This window comes from Bidens hawaiensis, unplaced genomic scaffold (assembly GCF_021521415.1).
Source record: "Bidens hawaiensis isolate Kalapana, Puna unplaced genomic scaffold, B.hawaiensis_p1.1 tig00001369_1, whole genome shotgun sequence".
NCBI lineage: Eukaryota > Viridiplantae > Streptophyta > Magnoliopsida > Asterales > Asteraceae > Bidens > Bidens hawaiensis.
The window spans coordinates 3,322,071-3,345,632 of record NW_027491077.1 but is presented as its reverse complement, the minus strand read 5'-3'; positions in this window follow the sequence as shown (position 1 = coordinate 3,345,632).

Here is a 23,562-nt window from a genome sequence, read left to right as displayed (position 1 = left end):
TTGAAGACTTTTGGCAGTCGGTAGAGTATGATTGCCGGGTTGATCCACCGGTGATGCGAGCAACCGTAAATGGTCACGTTGTGCAGTTCTCTTCAGAAGATATACGGTTGGCTTTGCAGTTTGGAGAAGAAACTAGGGATGACCCAACGGAGTTCGTCGCTCCTTTTCGTGATGGGGCATATCTCAGGATGGGTTATTCAGGTCCGTTGGGGGACACGCAGAGGAGAAAAGGATTTTTGCTAGATCAGTGGCGCTTCCTAATGCACGTCTTGATCGTGTGCATGTCTGGGAGGAAGGCAGGAACTGATGGAATGGGCGCGACGATGCAGTCTGCCATGACTGCCCTGACTTACAACAGAAGATATTCATTTAGTCAGCTGATATTTTACGAGATTGATCGTCAGAGGAGGGCTGTGGCGCGCGAGCGATTTATTATGTATCCTCGGTTCTTACAAATGATTCTCAATCATGTGGCTCCGTTGCTACCTCAGAGACGCCCTATTAGATACGTTGAATGTGTGACGAAGCGTATCTTTGCTCAGTGTCGCACTTCTAGCGCACGAAGCAAGCCTGAGCTGCGTCCCAGGCATACTCCACTGTTCTGGAATCTTGTCAACCCGGAGTATGTTCCTGCTAGTGGGGACGAGTTCAGAGACCCAAGACCACAACAGGCGGCAGCACCTCATGCTGTATCAGCTGCGCCTGCTGTGCCTACTGCTGAAGACGTCGACCTTGAGGCTGCTTTTAGCGGACAAGGAATGTTTGATATGGATGTCTCGGGTTCTCAGGCCATGGATGTTACTAGAGCAGTTACTTGGTAGCTGACTCCGATCTTGATGAGACATTTGCTGAAGCTAGACGATTAATGGTGTCTAGGGAGAGAACGCTTGGGAAGAGGATGAGAACGGTTGACGACGATGATGAGGAAGTTGATGAAGAAGAAGCAGTTCAACTAGTGCTCAGGCGTTCAAGAAGAGAACGGACAGGTATGGGTTCAGGAGCTGGAGAATCTTCAAGGCTGGTACGTTTTGCTCCACCTGCCTTGTCTGGTATGTCTCTTATTCCTTCTACAGCACAGGTTACTGCCGTCGAGACGTCGGCTCCAGCAGTTGTGTCTCTACCACCCCAATCGCTTACTCCACCGGTGGTAGTTGCACGATTTGTTGAGTCCACAGTTACTACTACTGCAGGGTTACCAAGTGTACCACCTGCGGTCACTTCTGCTGCTGATGTCCCGCCGACTCCAACGCCTACTTCAGACTCCGAAAGGATTGCTTCGCTAGAGCAGATTGTAGCTGAACAGTCAAAGACCATACAAAGCCTAGTGGAATCCAATCGCCTGCAAGCATCCCTCCTGGTTGCGCACGGGAAAGTAATAGATGCCTTCAAAGAGTTCTTGGCATCTCAGGGGGAGAAGACTTGTAGGGGAGATGAGTTGAGGACAAAACGGAGAGAAGATCAAGACGATGATCCCAATGCACCGGAAGGTGCAGGTGGTGAGCTGCCAAGAACCTCTCAGGCTCTTGGGGCTTCCACAGCTGAGGGGGAGTCTACAAGTGCAGCTGGTGACGAGGTGGTAGCGGTTGATGATGATGTCGAAGACGTAATCGACGCATTAAAAGAGCTGGATGAGGATGATGATGATTTTATGCTGGAAGAAGATGTGCTGCCGGTTGATGAGATTGAGAAGATCGGTGAGCAAATTACTGTTGAGAATGTGATAGAGGAAGGGGAGATTGTAGATGACTCCGTGGAACACGAGATTCCGGAGGTTGAGATGCCAGAGATGGGTGATAAGACTGTTAAGGAAGATACTGAATGGGAGGAACAACCGAATTGGAAGGAAGGTTGTGCTCACTGGTTCATAAAGACGAAGAAGCCGGCGATCCCTAAAATGTTCAAAAAGAGTTACAATATTAAGGGATACGCAGAAGCAAAGAAAGGTATTATCTGCTGGATATATGATGAGCAGCTGCGGCTCTTCGTGATCAAAAGATACGATGGAATTCAGTACTTCAGGAGAACGTTGAGATCTTTAAACACACTGCCTGAATGTGAGGTAAAAGATTTAGCCAGATTGGGATTGATAAACCGAAGTGAAGACAACATGGCTAGAATCATCGGGAAGATCGTGTGGAAGGAGTGTATTAAGGAGAAGAAGTTTGAGCTGATGAGACCACAAAAGGGGAAACTTGTCGAAGACAAGGATAGAGGTCTGAGAGCTGATGGAAAGCCTTGGATGATAATGAAGTATAAACCGATCCGGTGCCTTAAAGAAGTACCGATGAAGCTCATGCCCAAGGACGTGCTCAAAGATCTAAAATGGTGGTTCGTGGACTGTGAGACAGCGGAGGCGGTAATGGAAGATGTGGATGAACAAGAAGTGCTTAGGGTTTACGACCCGATGCATCTTGTTAATCTATCGCAGGCTGATCTGAAGATGCTCAACGAGAAGAAGATCTTCTACATTCCTGCTTGGAAGGATCAAGCTAGGAAATATCAAGGGGTGGTGTCGGTGTGTTAGAGAGGGAGCGCACGCGTAGAGATGCAAGATTACAAGACTCAAGATTTGAAGATCAAGATATGAAGCTACTGCCAAGGGGGAGTCTGTTGGTACATGTGTGTCAGTAGTTCATAGTCTAGCATTTGTAATCGAGTCTGTAATGTAATTATGTTTATGATTATGTTTATGTTTTTGTATGTGCGAAGTTGTCAACAAGTTCGCTTAGGCGAACTTGTCAAACAAGCGAAGTTGTCAACAAGTTCGCTCAGGCGAACTTGTTGAACAAGCGAAGTTATAGACAACTTCGCCTGAGGCGAAGTTGTCGTGCTTATTTAAACTGTTCACCGTAACAGTTTAGAAAGAGACTTAGGGTTAGCCGTTTTGAGCGAGTTTCAGGGTGAGATCATTTCACGTGTTTTAGAGTCTGTAATAGTGACCTCGAGTCACGTGTTCGGTTATCAATATAACGTGTTCGTTCATTGCTCGTGTGTTTGATTTATACATATTCTGCACTCGTATCTACCTACGCAGGGATTCCGCACCTGCGAAGATAGCGACATCCCGTGTACGATCCGTCCAGGAACCTACACTCTTTCCCTATTTAAACAAAGCCAACACTCCCATTTTGATTGTTCTTTCTTCTCCAAACTCTCTCTCAATCTAAGCTTCAAGTATTCATCTTGAACCTTTTGTTAGTTTGATTACTTAAGGTCAAACTAAAGCTTACCTTGTTCTAACTAATTCTTGTTACTTAAAGCTTAATGTTGCAACATATATATAATATACACCCCTTGTTTTCTTCGACTTTCACTTCTCCGGTCATGGTCGGTTGAAGTGTTGTGCTACAAGGGAACGCTACATGGAGGACTATTATAATCCTTGATATATTCCTTAACTTATGCTTTAACTTATGCTTTAACTTATGCTTTAATTTATGCAATTTTACTATTGTTTTTTAGTTTCTAATTACATTTAGTTCCCAAATCAATTTTTTTTTATAGTTCAATGGTATTGGGTATGTGGCCACCATTTTCGGTTTCATCCCGAGTCAGGAGCTGAAGCAAAAACAAACTTTTGTTTAATACTTTATTGTTAACATATTGTATGAAAGATTTGAGTAATATTATTTTTAAGTTAATTTTAATGAGTTCTATGGTATTGGATATGTGGCCACTGTTTTCGGTTTCATTCCGAGTCAAGAGCCGAACCAAAACCGAACTCTTGTTTAAATACTTTATATTTAAAATGATTTATTTGTTACAAGTATGAATTGTGTGTTATAATTTCTAAGTTCATTTTAATAAGTTCTATGGTATTGTGTATGTGGCAACCATCCTCAATTTTATTCCGAATCAAGGACCGAACCAAAACCGAACTAAACCAAGTTCATTCGCTTAAGACACATTAGTGTGTTTTGAGCCACCGAATCTCATATTTTCTCTAAAACTATTTTATAAACTAATTTTAAATTGTTTTTGCAAAACACTTGGTATGTTGGATCTAACTCGATCTTATAATAAGTTTGGACCAAAAAAAACCAAACGCTCGCTTAATGGACGTCGAGGTTCTTGTTAATAGAAATACACACTCGGTTAAGCTTTTTTGATTTCAATGAGTTAATTCATAACATTTTGGAATCTCGGATTCGAGCTTGATTAGTTATCAAGACTCGAACCAACAAATCCGAACACTCGTAAAGTCTCGTTTTGGTATCTATCTAACTTTGCAATATTGCAATTATACCCAAACATTTACTTAACAAAGGTTAAGTAAAAACTAATAAATAGAATACTGAGACCCGACTTCAAGTAAACTTACTTTTCAAAAATCATTACTTTAATTCCATATGTGTTTACATTTTGACCATCAAACTTTAATTATACATTTTACTTGTCAAGTTATTTTACTTTAAAGCTTTTAAACCATATACTAACTCAAGACCCTTTTTAATCTAGGTCTTGTCCGTTGAACTTACCCTTCCCTCATTTTATCGCAAACTATCCTTCAAGTTACTTATTTCATGTGAGTACATTTCATCCCCTGTTTTCACTTTTATACTTTGGGGGTAACATGCATACGTATTCAAAACAAGAACGATTTATTATACTCTATCTTCAAACCACAAACCCTAGGGTGTATGATACTTAGAATACTTGCTCTATTGTGTGTTATATGTTTCATATGCTTTACGTGCACGAGTGTTTATTTTTATGTTGTTGTGGAACGCAATAAGTATGAACATACGCACCCCTAACTACTTAGCCTTGTGCAAGTAGCATAGGGCATCATTATCCGAGTATGTCGGTTGCTACCGATTAGAAAGGATCCTCATTTACATATGTTTTATATACCACGATTGATGATTTTTTTATTGTCTCATATACGATTGTGGATTTCGCTCATATTTTATATACTCAAAACCATGAAATTGCTCACCAACAAACGTGTTGACAAATATTATTTTATGCATTGTTATAGGTTTGATTATTACTTGATTTGGAGTTTGAAGACACCATTCTATTTGATACCGCTAGGTTATTAGAAGAAAGAACAATATTTATTTCTTATTTTTGATGTTATTTTATATGAACAAGATGTGTTATTTGGTTGATTGAATGAAATTAATGAGTTGTTTAAATATTGTCACTTTAATAGTGTCTTGTGTTCATGGGCAATCCGTTGCACCCCAGCATGTTCCGCCACCTTTGGTCGGGGTGTGACAGATTGGTATCAAAGCCAAGACTATAGGAAAGACGGTTAGACGTAACGACCTAGTATGGTTTTGCTTTAGGGTCCTAATACGTGATGCTTATTCGTGTTACCTACTTGATTGTGCATTACACTTATATATTTATTTGCTTATTATTTCATTTAATCACCTAAATATACACATGCACACACTCACATAGTATTTTAATGTATCCATACCTTACCGCAAAAAGTAGATTTTTCATGTCGTTTTTATAGATCACAAACTTAATTTGGATCCCGTTATTTAAGATCCCTTAAAGGTTGAATTTATATCGGGTTTGTAGCCATCATAGAGGGCGAAACACTATGAGACGACCATTTGACAAAAAGATTCCAAGAATCAAAGGTGATTTACTTAGGATGGTTGAATTCTAGTGTTCGTCTTCTAGGCCAACGAACCGTGTTATACATGTCAACACTTGATGTCGAATGCAAGCGTTCCGGTTGCCTCCTTATATTTTTGTTGGAAGCATAAAACCCACGGTGATAGGTGGACTAATGTTTTCAACAACCCGATGTAACGATTCCGACGAAACCAGGTATACCCTAACCGGTAGACGTTAGTTACGTCATATGTAATGTCGGGTACATGAGTTACCATGGTAATTATACGAGAAAACATGATTCATTGTATTGATTGTACGTGAATATATAATTCACCATATTGAATATGCGATCAAACGATCGATAGTTATTGAAACCCGAATGAATCGAGGGTTCAATTATAGACGAGATATATGATATTTAGTAATGTTACGAAGCATTAAAGCTTCGGGATAAGTGGATTAAAGCACAGAAAAAGGATTTCGATTTAATAGTACGTCGGTACGTTAAACGAAACCTTTAATACCAAACCGAGCAATAGACGATCGATCAAGCCGAAAAAGATGCGTAATAACTAATAATATGACGTTTTAAGTTAATAAATGTCATGGTTTAAGTTTTTAAATTGGTTTTATATAAATTTTATTTTTAAGCCGAAAAACGACCGTTTTGGCCTCGTTGTAAGCCAAATTAAACGTTTAACTGAGAAACGAACTGAACCAGATTATCCAAAACATTATCCGGATTGCGGATATCCAATTGAGTGGCCAAAAATGAACTTGTGGGACCCACCCCATCCATCCATTAGTCCGATCGGACCACACCACCTCAAAACACATTCCATATTCTTTTTTAACAAACACCATCCAACAAACCTTTAATTCTCTCAAGGTCTTGAATCAAAAACCGACAATTCTAGCAAGAAAAACCGAGGTAAGATCGAATTATATACGTTTTCATCTTCGTTTCTTGAGTTTGTTTGCAAGAAAATGAGGTTTAAAGATGAAAACCGATTATTGCATGATCAAGTGATGTATACGGGTTATACAAGGGATCTTGGTCCAAGAAATGAGTTAAACAAATCAAAAACGAATTTTTACGGTTAAATCTTTGTTTTTAGTATCATAACCGTAACCATGAAAGAAATGGCTTGATCGTGAGTGTAACTTGCTTGGTATTGTGGTATGTTGTTTGTAGGCTCTGTATTTAGTGGTAGATAAGGCGGAAAGATGAGTTTGTAGCTTGTAGTGGCGGAAAACGAAAGGTATATTCGGTTATGTTCGGTTTTGGGAAATGTGGACAGATTGTTGATGCTTTAGAGTTAGGTCATGACATTTTACAAAGGTGTTAAACACATGAAAAGATGAGCTCTGTGAAATTTTGGTAATTTTTGGATAAAGGATGAATATTTGGTGAATTTAATGCTCGTTTTGGCCAAAAATGGTGAAAAATAGTTAAATATCATGCAAAATTCTGGAAAATTTCAGATAAGCTTTTCATATCATGTATAAGTCACACACAAAATTTGAGGTCCGTTGGAGAAGTCTAAGTAGGCTTTTCGGTTAAACGAGTTCTAGGGATTTCTAGCTCGGTTTTGGAAAAAGGGCATGTAAAAGAATATTTTAGTTCTGGAAAAATTACAGGGGACTATGTGGATGGCAGGGGACATCCAGGAAAAATTTGGGATTTTTCTAAGGTCGTTTGGTATTTACGAGATATTTAGTGTTTAAATGGTGTTTAAAAATAGATAAATAAATTTTAAATATAAGAATTAATTCTGGAAATATTTTTATAAAATTCCCCACTATTAAAAAGTGATTTGTGCAAAATTTCAAGATCCGAGAGTAAACGGATAATTAATCGTGCTGATTATCAAACTTTTAAAGTTAAAACGCGTAAACCGGTGAAGTTCGCTTAAGCGAGCTGACTGGTGTATAAAAACCTTAAAAATGGACTATTTTCATATAATTGAGTTAAACAAGTAAAAATGAATCATCCGAAAATAAGTCGGATGATTTGGGTATTTTTAACCAATTTTAACGGTTTCCGGTACACCAAAGACGGAAACGAGTCCCGCGGCCAATCGGGACGTCTAAACCGAGCTATAATTTCACATTTTGAATTAAATTATCAGACAACCACTATATTTGGGTCGTGTGTGACCAAACTCATTTTTGAAACATAAAACGGATATTCGTGCTAGGCACGCAAAACGAGAAAACGACTAATAGAAATTGTGACCATGGAACTCTAAACGACATCACAATCTGAGTCCGAAGAAGTATTTCTGGGTTAACATTGCCCCCGGAACAGGTACAGTACTGGGTTAACAGTGTCCCCAGATGTACCGATTGATAAGGTTAAAGATTATATAAACAATAATTGTATAATAACGATCGTAGGGATCATATTACAGATTGGACGTGTTAATTGATAATGATTGTCGTTACCTGCTTGCATGTGCTAAGGTGAGTTTCACGAGCCCCTTTTTCTGAACTGTTTTCGAATATTTTCTCGGGGCGGAAACATGTTTTTACTGAAATGTTTAAGTACATACTGAACGCATGGATTTGCGTGGATTTATATATATTTTATTGTACGGGAATCGTACGGAAATGTACTAAGATGGTAATTGACTGAGTTGCTAACATTCTAAGGCCCCGGAACACGAGTGATTAACTGAAAGCCGGTAGAGTGTGGATAGTACTATTGGTCTGACAAACCCAACTGGTCCGGCATGGAATTGCTGATGTTTCCCAGCCAGTTGCACATGTCTATTTTGTTGTTATTTATTTTGCTATGTAATGTTAGACATAGCGGTTTGGGGCAGTTCCGTGGGCGGGGGATATGCCACAGGTCCGTGGGCGGGGGATATGCCACGGGGGTTGTGTGTGATAGTCAGAGGTTTCACTTGTGGGCTCAGCATAATTACATCGATATTATTATATTATGATATGGATTTATCATGGTTTACTAAAATTGTGAAACTCACCAACTATTCGTAGTTGACCCGTTTTCTCACATGTTTTTCAGGTACAACTAAGATAAAGTGATTGATTACGTGCTAAGTGCTTGATGTGTGTAAGGTTTGCGTGCTGGACGTTAGGATACATTATAACAGATAGAATTATGAATCGTATTGTATGATGTGTGTATCACCTAGACGGTAATGAAAGACGAGATAATGTAATTTTGAAGTATATTAATGCATTCGGTTTTCTTTATAAACAATGTGGTTGATATCAGAGGTGTCTGTCGCATCCCGTTTACGTTTCCGCTGCGGTTACGGGGTGTTACAGAACTTGGTATCAGAGCCATTGGTTATAAAAGAATTAGGATGTCTTTAAAAGATACCTAAAATATAACTAGTAGCTCAAGTATTATAGGATCTGAATATCAACTAATAATTTATAGTGACGAGTTCTGGATGAACTTGGATGGACAAGTGAGTTGTTATGGTCCGGAACATAATAGCAGACTTGTCCGCACGAGGGAATTCAGGGGAAGTCACGGGGTACATTAATAGGTAAAAATGGCAACATATGTGTAAAGTATATAATATTATTTATACGTGCTAATGTGTACATATATATATATGTGTACATATCTTGTGGGTACATGTATTGAGAAATGGGACCCGGATAAGGAACCGGGGGATGAAATAATAAAAGTACCGAGGATGCTGAAATTTCTAAGAGCATCGGTTGATGATGAGTCTGACTTATCGGGTCATAGTTATGATAGTACCAAGTTAGATCTCCCGTTTGACATTAACCAGAAATATCTAGTAACCGTCACTCCCAACCAAAATTGATAAGTTCCTTACCCTACCAACACCGGTACCGTATATTCTAATAACCCCAGATGTTCACCCGAACCGTCGACCCTCACATACGGACGGATCCGTACCTGAACCCATTCTTATTCCATTAAGGTAAATAAATAAATAAATAATGATAATAATAAATTTGATAATTAATCAGCGGATAAAAAAAATAATATATAGAAGTATATATATGTATTTCTCACTCTCAAACATATGAGACATACCACCTACAGATCGAGAATTACCGATTTCAACGAACCTAGAACGCCTGAGGATATTGACTGAGTAAGTGTAGAATTTCCCATAATAGTAATTAATAATATTTGAAGGCAACCCATGTTGCGCGATTACCTTGAACCTTGCAACTTCCTATGTTATCCTTACATCCGTTAGATGTTTACACCCATGTATACTCGAATAGAATGATTCCCTATACACAAAGAGGTGTTGGAATCATTATAGCGTTGTTGAACATTCGTTCGTAGGTAGTATGCCGTGTATGCCGAATATACGAATAGACACGGATATTATAACTCCGTGGTATGTAATCGTTTGGTGCTCACGGTGAGCATGTATCGGTTATGCTAACATGCAGAAGGATATTGAAATCAAGTATATTAAACGTTGATCTTTGTTGAGAAAGATCTATATGTTGGCTGGTGACAAGAGTATGAAAAATGTTTAAACATTAACCGACGTCAGGTTAAGTCCGTATGTTATTATATTTATGGGACATATATATGCTAGATGCCGGTATATGTAATATATATGATAATATTTGGTGTGTATGTGTACCTGTTGTTATGATTGAGCTGGCAACGAGCTATACGGTGAGATTAGTATTGATTACTGCGTACGGGATGAGTACGGCAGAATGACATAAAAAGAGTAACTCCAATGATGAAGATTGATATGATTCAGTTGATAGCTCAAAGATAGCAGATGATGATACCGAATGTCGTATCATAGATCACTGCTAGTGTTGATGCAAATGTGATCGCAAGTTTGTAGATCGAGCAATCACGTGAATATGAATATTTCAATTCTTGGTGGTATTACTAAAAGTGATAATGTTCCACCGAATACTATTATGACTACAAGTATTAGTTATAAACTAAACATGAATAGTAGTCGTAATGAATTAGATCCGGTATGAAGGATATGTCTGTTGATTGTGTTAAGGAAATTATTAATAGTTACTGATGGTAAAGGGAGGAATAGATTAGCGAGTGGATAGAAAAGATCGAAATGGTTAAGGATATTGGTATGAGTCTAGAACATTGTGTAGTGAATTATGCTACAGATATGTTGGTAGATTATGTTGTATCGTGATGGAACACGATGGTACAAAATTATAGTTAGAAAGTTATTGCTCAGATGATATGGTCAGGATTTAAAATTCTTTTGCTAGAGCACTTTTATTCGAGTAATTAAGTTCAGATATTGGAAACTGAGCTATGGAAGACAGAAATGTTGTATGCTGATCACTTAGAAAACGCTAATCGTTTGAAGGAATTGTCATGTCTGGTAACATGGCTAATTACTCCTGAAACTAAGCGAAGTAAGCGCAATATTGGGGACTAACTCCATCGATAAGGAGCATAGTCAATCCTGTAAAATATACAACCTTTGGAAGGGTTGTGTCACAAGCCAGTATTGATATATTTGACTCTATGGGAAGCGGACTAGAAGGACGTTAGGCGAGACGTCGAGTAATAAAGAAGAGAAGTGATAAAGGTATAGTGCAAGATAGACTTTTGAATAAGTGGGCACGTCCTACAACCCAGAATTATACAAAGACTAGTTCTGGTGTGAAAACATGAACCGCATGAAGGGTCCTTCCCTGAATGTGAAAAATATGGTCATCGGCAGGAAGAAGAATGTCGAGTGATAGTAGGCCACAGGTGTGGTAAAGATGGACGTAATGCCCCAATTGTAGAACCAATTGAAGCCATGTGAACCGGCGACCCCAACCCATTCGTGTACAACCACTCCGAACCCAACAGCTTCAATAACCATCCATTCAAAGAAATCAAAGAATGCCAAACAGTGGTACTTGCTATGAATGTGGCAGTACAGAACGTTTCAAGAGAAATTGCCCAAAGTTGAACCAAGGTGTCATTGGAAGACGAACCTCATGACAAGCATCAACCTCTGATCAAGCAAGGAGCCGTGCTTTTGTGAGTAATTCAAATAAAGCACGTCATGATCCAAAAGTAGTATTAAGTACGTTGTAGTTTTAAATCAATAGGCTTCAGTGATATTTTTACGGTCGTCGATAGAAGTTAGTTCCTGCTAACCTCCTACCCTTTGGAAAGATACCGATTAGTGAAACTATAGAACCCTATACTGTAGAATCGCTAACGGTAAATCCCTAATAGTTAACTAAATTGTACGGAATTGTCATAATATTCTGAACGATTAACCTTTCCTTATTGACCAGTAAAGCAAAGAAGTTTTGACGTAATAGTTAGCATGGATTGGCTAACTCAACATGAAGCAGAAATCAAATATGAAAAGAAGATGATTAGAAGCTCTCTTTCGGACGATGAAGCGATTAAATACAGAGAAAAGGGTACGGTATTATGTTGCCACTCAAATCTCATCTTGAGATGTTATAATATTTACGACAAGAAGACGTGGTGTATTTAACAAACGTGATTGCCTAAGTATTTAAAAGAAAACATATAGAAGATATCCCGGTGGTCCGCAAATTTCCACAAGTTTTCCCAGAAGAACTCCCTGGATTACCGCCAGCCCGACAGGTCGAATTCAGAATCGATTTAATGTCTCAAGCTGGCCCTGTTGCTAAAGCATCCTGCCGACTTGCACCGTCCGAGATGCAAGAATTATCCAATCAGTTACAAGAATTGTTGGATAAGGTTTTATACGACCTAGTTAGTCACCATGGGGTGCACCAGTGTTTAATTGGGAAATGAAGGTCGGAAGTGTTAGGATAGGTGTTGATTAGGGAGAATCGAATAAAGTGACGATCAAGAGTAGGTGCTCACTTCTTCGAAGTGAATGATCTGTTTAACCAACTGCAAGGGACGATTTATTTTTTTTGAAAAATTGATCTTAGATATAGTTATCACCAAATGAGAGGTCCAAGAGGAAGACGTTGCAACAACAGTGTTTCGGACTCGTTACGGCCATTATGAATTCTTAGTTATGCCTTTCGGGCTAACAAATGCGCCGGCAGCATTCATGGAACTCATGAACCGAGTCTGTAACTTTATTTTGACAAATCTGTCATAACATTCATTGATGGTATTTTAATATATTCGCAACGTAAAGAAGAGCACGATCGACGGTTAAGGAAAATGGTGGAAGTGTTAAAGCAAGGGGAGTTGTACGCGAAGTTTTCAAAATGTGATTTTGAATAAAGAATGCATAATCCCTTGGTCATGTTGTAAAGCAACAAGGATTTCACAAAGATCCAAATAAGATAGAAACCATTAAAATTGTGCCAAGCGCCGATTTAAGTCTCCCCGATGGAGACGATGGTTTTGCCGCGTATTGTGACGCATCGCGTAAAGGGTTATAGTGCGTGTTGACGCAGTATATTAAGGTTATAGTCTATGCTTCCCGACAGTTAAAAGTACACGACTAAAATTACACTACTCACGACTTAGAACTAGGAGGGGTTATCTATGCACTTAAAATGTGGAGACATTGCCTCTACGATACGAAGTGCACCATCTTCACCGATCATAAAAATTTGCATCACATATTCGATCAGAAAGAACTAAATATGAGGCAACGAAGATGGGTTGAGTTGTTAAACAATTATGACTGTGACATCCGTTACCACCCGGCAAGGCTAACGTCGTGACCGAGGCCTTGAGTTGGAAAGATCGGGTTAAGCCATTGCGAATGAGGGCGTTGGGGATGATAGCCCAGTCGAACTTTCGGATCTGAGTCGAGTCGCTCAACGTGAGGCGTTGAAAGAGGGACAATTGGAAAAGGAGGAACTTTACGGCAATGAGAAGAATTTCGAACAACGCGTGGACGAAATTCTCTACTTCAAAAATTGGGTTTGGATCCCGACTCTCCATGACCTTCGTGAATTAATCATTGACGAAGCGCATAGATCGAAATAATCCATACACCCGGGATCGGATTCGACTATTGATGATACGGGTATCTGAAAGGATTTTTATTAATGATGGAGTTTGGAGAAATATATGGTCACGTGTGTTGGTGAATACTGAGTTATGCAAGAGATAAGGCTGCACACCGAAAACCCTAGGGAACGCCACAACGACAGAAAATTCGCCAATGATAGTGGGAATAGATTACAATGAATTCTTGCCCAAATTCCTGATGGTGAAATGGTATCTCGTCGTGGAGTACCATTTTCGATGATCTCAGATCAAAATAGTCATCCTACTTCCATTATTGGAAGGCGGGGAAGGAAGCATCAAGAGCTTGAAGCTTTCTATGGGTGAAGTAATTATCACCAATTTGTAAATTCAAAATGGGCGTCAATCAAGCCATAAGATTCGAATTGATTCGAGAAACAACCAATCGGATTTATAATATTTAAGATGAGTTGAAAGCATCGCGAGATTGGCAAAGGATTTATGCCAACATTCATAGGAAACCATTGTCATTGGAAAGAGGTGACAAGGCATTTTTAAAGGCATCACCTTAGAAAGGTGATATGAGGTTTGCCAAAACCGAAAATAGCTCCTTAATATATTGGGCATCATGAGATTATCTCCATGATTGGTCACTTAGTTTATTGATTAAAGTGCTCCAGGGGCTAAGTACTATACATGATATTTTGCCATGTATACGGATTGAAAAGTGCCTAAGCGATGAGGCAACGAAAGTACTAGTAATAGAGGTACTCATAGAAGACATGTTTGATATCATAACTAATTCCGTAGAGATAGTTGTCGGGAAAACTAAACAGCTTGGACATACCAAGCGTTATTAATTAAGATTAAGTGGAAATTCACAGCGAGGACCAGATTATACTTGGTAACGCGAGGGTGAATTCTGAAGGAAAAACCCCCCACCTTTCTCTCGAAAGGAGATAGTGGGCGTGTAAAATTTCGAGGACGAAATTTCTTAACGGGGGGAGAATGTAACGATTCCGACGAAACCAGGTATACCCTAACCGGTAGACGTTAGTTACGTCATATGTAATGTCGGGTACATGAGTTACCATGGTAATTATACGAGAAAACATGATTCATTGTATTGATTGTACGTGAATATATAATTCACCGTATTGAATATGCGATAAAACGATCGATAGTTATTGAAACCCGAATGAATCGAGGGTTCAATTATAGACGAGATATATGATATTTAGTAATGTTACGAAGCATTAAAGCTTCAGGATAAGTGGATTAAAGCACAGAAAAAGGATTTCGATTTAATAGTACGTCGGTACGTTAAACGAAACCTTTAATACCAAACCGAGCAAGAGACGATCGATCAAGCCGAAAAAGATGCGTAATAACTAATAATATGACGTTTTAAGTTAATAAATGTCATGTTTAAGTTTTTAAATTGGTTTTATATAAATTTTATTTTTAAGCCGAAAAACGACCGTTTTGGCCTCGTTGTAAGCCAAATTAAACGTTTAACTGAGAAACGAACTGAACCAGATTATCCAAAACATTATCCGGATTGCGGATATCCAATTGAGTGGCCAAAAATGAACTTGTGGGACCCACCCCATCCATCCATTAGTCCGATCGGACCACACCACCTCAAAACACATTCCATTTTCTTTTCTTACAAACACCATCCAACAAACCTTTAATTCTCTCAAGGTCTTGAATCAAAAACCGACAATTCTAGCAAGAAAAACCGAGGTAAGATCGAATTATATACGTTTTCATCTTCATTTCTTGAGTTTGTTTGCAAGAAAATGAGGTTTAAAGATGAAAACCGATTATTGCATGATCAAGTGATGTATACGGGTTATACAAGGGATCTTGGTCCAAGAAATGAGTTAAACGAATCAAAAACGAATTTTTACGGTTAAATCTTTGTTTTTAGTATCATAACCGTAACCATGAAAGAAATGGCTTGATCGTGAGTGTAACTTGCTTGGTATTGTGGTATGTCGTTTGTAGGCTCTGTATTTAGTGGTAGATAAGGCAGAAAGATGAGTTTGTAGCTTGTAGTGGCGGAAAACGAAAGGTATATTTGGTTATGTTCGGTTTTGGGAAATGTGGACAGATTGTTGATGCTTTAGAGTTAGGTCATGAAATTTTACAGAGGTGTTAAACACATGAAAAGATGAGCTCTGTGAATTTTTGGTAATTTTTGGATAAAGGATGAATATTTGGTGAATTTAATGCTCGGTTTTGGCCAAAAATGGTGAAAAATAGTTAAATATCATGAAAAATTCTGGAAAATTTCAGATAAGGTTTTCATATCATGTATAAGTCACACACAAAATTTGAGGTCCGTTGGAGAAGTCTAAGTAGGCTTTTCGGTTAAACGAGTTCTAGGGATTTCTAGCTCGGTTTTGGAAAAAGGGCATGTAAAAGAATATTTTGGTTCTGGAAAAATTACAGGGGACTATGTGGATGGCAGGGGACATCCAGGAAAAATTTGGGATTTTTCTAAGGTCGTTTGGTATTTACGAGATATTTAGTGTTTAAATGGTGTTTAAAAATAGATAAATAAATTTTAAATATAAGAATTAATTCTGGAAATATTTTTATAAAATTCCCCACTATTAAAAAGTGATTTGTACAAAATTTCAAGATCCGAGAGTAAACGGATAATTAATCGTGCTGATTATCAAACTTTTAAAGTTAAAACGCGTAAACCGGTGAACTTCGTTTAAGCGAGCTGACTGGTGTATAAAAACCTTAAAAATGGACTATTTTCATATAATTGAGTTAAACAAGTAAAAATGAATCATCCGAAAATAAGTCGGATGATTTGGGTATTTTTAACCAATTTTAACGGTTTCCGGTACGCCAAAGACGGAAACGAGTCCCGCGGCCAATCGGGACGTCTACACCGAGCTATAATTTCACATTTTGAATTAAATTTTCAGACAACCACTATATTCGGGTCGTGTGTGACCAAACTCATTATTGAAACATAAAACGGATATTCGTGCTAGGCACGCAAAACGAGAAAACGACTAATAGAAATTGTGACCATGGAACTCTAAACGACATCACAATCTGAGTCCGGAGAAGTATTTCTGGGTTAACATTGCCCCCGGAACAGGTACAGTACTGGGTTAACAGTGTCCCCAGATGTACCGATTGATAAGGTTAAAGATTATATAAACAATAATTGTATAATAACGATCGTAGGGATCATATTACAGATTGGACGTGTTAATTGATAATGATTGTCGTTACCTGCTTGCATGTGATAAGGTGAGTTTCACGAGCCCCTTTTTCTGAACTGTTTTCGAATATTTTCTCGGGGCGGAAACATGTTTTTACTGAAATGTTTAAGTACATACTGAACGCATGGATTTGCGTGGATTTATATATATTTTATTGTACGGGAATCGTACGGAAATGTACTAAGATGGTAATTGTCTGAGTTGCTAACATTCTAAGGCCCCGGAACACGAGTGATTAACTGAAAGCCGGTAGAGTGTGGATAGTACTATTGGTCTGACAAACCCAACTGGTCCGGCATGGAATTGCTGATGTTTCCCAGCCAGTTGCACATGTCTATTTTGTTGTTATTTATTTTGCTATGTAATGTTAGACATAGCGGTTTGGGGCAGTTCCGTAGGCGGGGGATATGCCACGGGTCCGTGGGCGGGGGATATGCCACGGGGGTTGTGTGTGATAGTCAGAGGTTTCACTTGTGGGCTCAGCATAATTACATCGATATTATTATATTATGATATGGATTTATCATGGTTTACTAAAATTGTGAAACTCACCAACTATTCGTAGTTGACCCGTTTTCTCACATGTTTTTCAGGTACAACTAAGATAAAGTGATTGATTACGTGCTAAGTGCTTGATGTGTGTAAGGTTTGCGTGCTGGACGTTAGGATACATTATAACAGATAGAATTATGAATCGTATTGTATGATGTGTGTATCACCTAGACGGTAATGAAAGACGAGATAATGTAATTTTGAAGTATATTAATGCATTCGGTTTTCTTTATAAACAATGTGGTCGATATCAGAGGTGTCTGTCGCATCCCGTTTACGTTTCCGCTGCGGTTACGGGGTGTTACATCCGATTACCTCATCGTTTACTTTTTATTGTTATTATTACTATATTTGGGAAAAAAACGTGTAAAACACGATGATTTCGTGCACATGTTCAACACCCAAATTTACAACGATTTTTAAGATTTAATGTTGGGACAACTAGTCATGGTGGTTCATGCAAGTTTTTCTCGCTTTTAAATCCTAACACATTATTTCAAACTTCAAAGATTTAAACTATTTAACATTCTATTTTTTTTTCATTACTTGATTTACTAACAAAAGATTTTTTTTTAACATCCTCATCCTCAAAACTCTAGGACTCACAATCATTAAAACTCCATATTTACTCATTTCCCTCATACTTATATCAATTACCCCAAACTTATATCATTTCTCTTTTATTATTTTAGAATGCTTCCAATTCTTCGCCAAACTCGCAAGCCGAGCTCCGGTCGTCGGATGGCCGCTATGGTTGCTAAAGAATTCGCCGCTGTGATTCCCAGACAAATAACTCAAATTCAAGCCACCCAACCCATCGTTATTCAAACCACACCTAACCCCGTACCCTTTGCCTTGAAAAATTTCACCAGTGCCAACCCCTCTAAATTTCATGGAAAGAACTGTGCCACTACCGTATTACAATGGTTCGAAAAGATGGAAAGCTTTTTTACTCTTTGTGAATGCCCGAACTAAAGAAAACCACATACGCCTGATGTGTTGTAAAACACACTTATTTTCCGTACCTTTTATCATCTTTTAATGGCTTAATAATATAATAAATAATGATTTTTAACTTGTTTTAACATGGTCTTACAAAGCTTAATATTTTTTTGTAGGTTACAAGTTTTAAAAGAGAAAAAGTTTGGGTTTTGGAAGACATAAGAGGCTTAAATGATCAAGTTAATAAGACTAAACTCAAGGCCTGTCCCAAGCCCACATGGAGAAAGCCTTTCTTGCATATTATATAATATATCATAAAAATAAAAAAACCCTAACACACCATATAGATGCCGATCGTATAGATGCCGATCGGACAGAAGAAGTAAAAAAGGTTTATTGTTTGAGTTTGTTCGGCAAAGTGTTGATTAATTGTTTGTTGGGTTTAAGGAAAAAAAGTTTATTTGTGGCTAGGCATTACTCCCCTGGACCAGCAGCTAGGGTGGATTAAAAACAATAAAAAAAATATATAACCTAACTACTTGGGCAGAACTTCCGATCGAGCAGCCCCTTCATCACCAAAATTAATTTTTTGCATTGTGTTGAGCCAATAGAAGAAGAAGATCATTAAGAACGTTTTTGGACAGAAGCTAGGGTGGTTTCTCATCACAAAAACTTAGCTCTAATTGATAGTAAACATTCATAAACTTTGTGTTCTTATTAGTGTTCATAACTCTTTTGATTTTGAAACATAAAGTTGAATTCTTTTGCAATTGAGTTAGGGTTTGAGTTGTTATTGATTATCATTGATTGTTGAATGATTTTAATGATGTTTGTGATGATTAATATGCATTAAGTTATACCTACCGTCCAAAAGTTATGATAGGGCAAACTTGTTTGTTCTACCTACTTTTGATGATTATTGTTAGGTTTTAGCGAGTTTAATGGATTGTTTGATCAATATGACTTGATTTTCTATTGAGAGTTTGGTTTAATATTGAATTAGGTTATGTTTAGTGGCTTTGATTTTATTAATTTCATAAACCTCTTGCTTCGATTGGTTGAATTAGTTTTGATTGATTGCAGCTTGTTTGATTCTTTACTTTGTGTATACAGATTGTTTGCGGGGTGTACAACCATAGGGTTTTGTTGAGTGTGTTATAGTATAATTCAGTGGGTAAGCACCTTCTTAGATACCGAGAGGTGATAGGAAATAAAGTCTCCTCATAGCTTTTACTTGTTAGGATTAGGATTGCGCGAGAGCGGGTTCGGCTCTTGTTGGGTTTGGGTTTGTGAGCGACTAGTCGGTCTAGTTAAAGTTAAACCAAATTGTTCCTCTATCCTTGGTTGCATAGTATTCGTTTACATTAGGGTCGTGTGTCGGTGAGACCGAAAGTAGAGTCGACATTAGAACACCTTAGCATTCGTTTCCCGGTTTGTTCTTAAAATCAGTTAAGTGTAAGTTAGGGTTTGTTGGTGAGACCGATAGGTGATATAGCTTTCTTGAGAGAAACTTAGTTGTGTCATCCTTACACTACGTGAAAATTGACCTTTGGTCACACAAAAAAAGTGTGGCCGTAGGCCTTTAGCCACACACGTCTGGTTCAGGTCATGTGTGATCAAAGGTCGCGACATTGTAGGTATCATATGGCTACACACTGTTTTAGTGGCCTTATGTGGTTATTGTGTGGCTAAAGCATACCAGAATTAGTTGCTGGCCATCGAGAAGCCTTTCCAATAAGTGTAGCTAAACGGAAGAAAATGGCCACATGACTATTTACTATGAGTGATCATTGCACGTATAGAGCCACATGAATTCATGTTTCAGCCACATGAATTTTATAATAATGTGGCCAGTAGGGTTGTGTTAAGCATGCATTGTGACCTATACCGTGTGGATATAGCAAAGCAATGGCCACTTAAATTTAATAATAGTTTGGCTAATTATATCATATCGACACTGGATATTACATTAAAAGTGGCTAAAAATGTTACTTGCCACTCAAACACTCCTTTGTAGATTATAGTGTGGCTATTGTCTTCAATTTTTCACGTATAATGCTTTTCGTAATTTAAAGTGTGGCTATTGTCAAAATTTTCGTCACACATAGTGAGGTATTGTGCGGCTAAACAAATCATATAGACACTGGAGGTTATTGCCAATGTGGCTAAAAATGTGAACTTGCCAGTCAAAAACTCTTTTGTAGTTTGTGGTGTGGCCATTGTCTTACCTTTTGTCACACATAATGATTTTCCTGATTTAAAGTGTGGCTATTGTCAAACTTTTCATCACAAAAAGTGATGTATTGTGTGGCCAATCATATCATATAGACACCGGAGGTTATTGTCAATGTGGCTAAAAATGTGAACTTGCCACTCAAACACTCTTTTCTAGTTCGTGGTGTGGCCATTGTCTTACCGTTTGTCACACATAATGCTTTTGTAATATAAAGCGTGGCTACTATCATACTTTTGGTCACACATAGTGATTTTTCCAATAACGTTTGATCTCGTTCCGCCACACAAACAAAAACCAAGTGATGAAAGTGTGGCCAATGGCTAGTGTGGTTATTTTATGCCATTTGGTCACAATTTGTGATTTTTTATATGACGTTTTATATGATTCCGTCACACACACAAAAAACTAAGCAAGCATGGTGTGGGTAATGGTGATATATAAAATCATAAGTTATCGGTGTGGCTATGTCACACTTTTAGCCACACATAATTTGTTATCTCCATCAAATTTGCTACCCTTTCGTCACACAACAATGTTTTTGTCGTGGCTAGTGGTCATTTATAGATTCTAATTTTTGTAATTTGAGGTGTGGCTATTGTCTTACTTTTACCCACACCTATTTAATGTGTTTTATTTGGCCAAATAATGTGTAATTAGGCAATATATAATTATTTTTATTTTTGTGCAGTAATATATAACAGCTGTAAGTAAGCATGACAAAACAAATTAGAAACAAATTATATTAATAATAATATTCACTTAAGCAAATGTATACATCTTTTTGTAAGATATATGCAAAATATCTTACAAAATACAAAATAACGACTACCTATAAACTAGCTAAGGCGTTGGTTTTCTTGGCACTTCTCCTTGTCTTATGTTTGGTCACCCTGTCTATCGTTGTGTACTTTTCCTTTGGCTTCTTTCCAGCTCTGTGTTGGGTCAAGAAATTGACCTAAGGGGAGATTGTTGAGTCAAAGATTCTACCTAAATGAAGTACATGGAAGATTGGAATCTTCTCAACCTCCTCTGAATTTGCTAAGTAATGGATCCGAGCACACCTTAGACCTCCGGGCAAGCTTTTACTTAGTCGAGTACGATATTTTGCCTACCGGGCAAGGTTTACTTCAAGTAGTCTTCTTAAGTGGATATCCGAGCAGGGTTTGCAAATTAGTGCATTACCGAGTAAGGTACACTAGCTTATGTAAATCCGAGCAAGGTTCACTTTATCAAGCAAGTCTGTTATTCAGAATCAAGTATTTTACTCTTCCGAGTAGGGTTTGGTTAACCAAGTCCAAGAAGCCAAGTGATTGGAAGACCGGGCAAGGTATTCATTAATGAGTATGATCCAAGTATGCTTGATAATCTAAAGGAATATCTCTGAGTAATATCGAGCAAGGTTCAGCTCAAGCGAGGAACAGTAACTCCCGAGTACACTTTGCTAATAAGTTTTTTTATAGCAAAGAGCTGAAATGGATCATTGAAGAACAAGGTTACTCGTAAGGAGTTGTCGGGCAAAGTCTGGAAAATTCTAGAAGACTGAAGTCTGCTCGGTGAGTATTTTACTTAGTGAAATACTCTTTAAGTAAAGTCTACCCGGAAACTGATCCCGAGCACACTTCTATGTTACCAAGTTATGAAGGATGGCCGAGCATACTCGGAAAGACAAGATTGATGCAAAGCCTACCCGGAAGACTTGTTTTACACATAGTTTATTTTGAATATGTAATTTGAATATGTATGACTGTATTTAGGGTTTCTAGAAGGAATGACAGCTGTTCTAGGTTGGCAGGCCTATAAATAGAATATTTAGGGCACGCCGCCAAAGAGAGCACAATATGGATAAGACAGACACATTAATTGAGAGAATATTGTGTGACGGCTGTCTTAAGATTCCTAGAAAACCCTAAATCGATTATCCTTTTGTATGATTAATATTATATAAATGGAAATCTTTTGAGTGAATCTTAAGTGTGCTTTCTACCTTTGAATATTCATTGCAACCGTATGTTTGTTATTGATTCCACCTTTAACAAACGGATATCTTTCTAAATATAGCAACCCGTCATTAACTCTGTTGTCGACACATCAATCTGTGTGAGTTATGACATGATTAATTAAGATCCAGGTGAAATCGAAGGGACCGAGAAGTGGTATCAAAGCTTGTTACTGCTATTTTGGAAAGATTGTTGCAGATTGAAGATTTGAAGAAGAATGACGTAAGCAGACCACTGTTCTATTGATTTGTGACATCAGCAACCCTGTTTTTCATTTTTCTTCCAGATCTACAATCTATCGGTGTTTTCTCTTCCTTATTTCAATTAAAGTTCTAATCTTTATATCTAAATCTTGTTCTAATCACATCAGACACATCAGATCTGAGCATTCTGTTTCCAGATCTGATTATTTTTAAAACTCTATTTTTACAAAGAAACTGATTTTCGATTTCTCAAAATGTCTGGATATGAGGAACAAGAGGTGTCTACTAACAAGATACCAAGGTTGTATGGACAGGAAAACTTTATCAAATGGAAAGTACTCTTTGAAGCAGCCGTATGCTAAAATGATATTGATATGTGGAACTCCATCAAGAATGGTCCACAAACTGCTGTTGAAGAAGGTGCAAATGCTACTGTAACTGCTGCTGTAAGAGAAAAAATGAGAAAGGTGGATGACAAAGCCTTAGCTATGATTAAGCTAGGTTTGTCTTGGGAGATTCTGACCAAGGTGGCTCATCACACAACTGCCAAGCAAATGTATGATGCCATCCTTGAAATGTATAAAGGGAATACTGAACTAAAGAACATAAAGAAGCAAAGATAGAAGCAACAGTTGGAAAGGTTCAAGTATAGGGATGGAGAAAGGTTGAAATCAATACTAGAACGATTTATAAGTATTGTGAATGAGTTGAGGACAACTGATTATGTAATGACTGACTTTGATTTGAATACAAAGTTACTCAACTCAATGCCAAAAGAATGGTATACTGCTTGCAAGTTCATCCTTCCGAAGCAAAATTTCAATGAATTGAAAATGGATGATGTGGTATGCTTTCTTCAGGCTACAGAACTTGAAATGATAGAGAA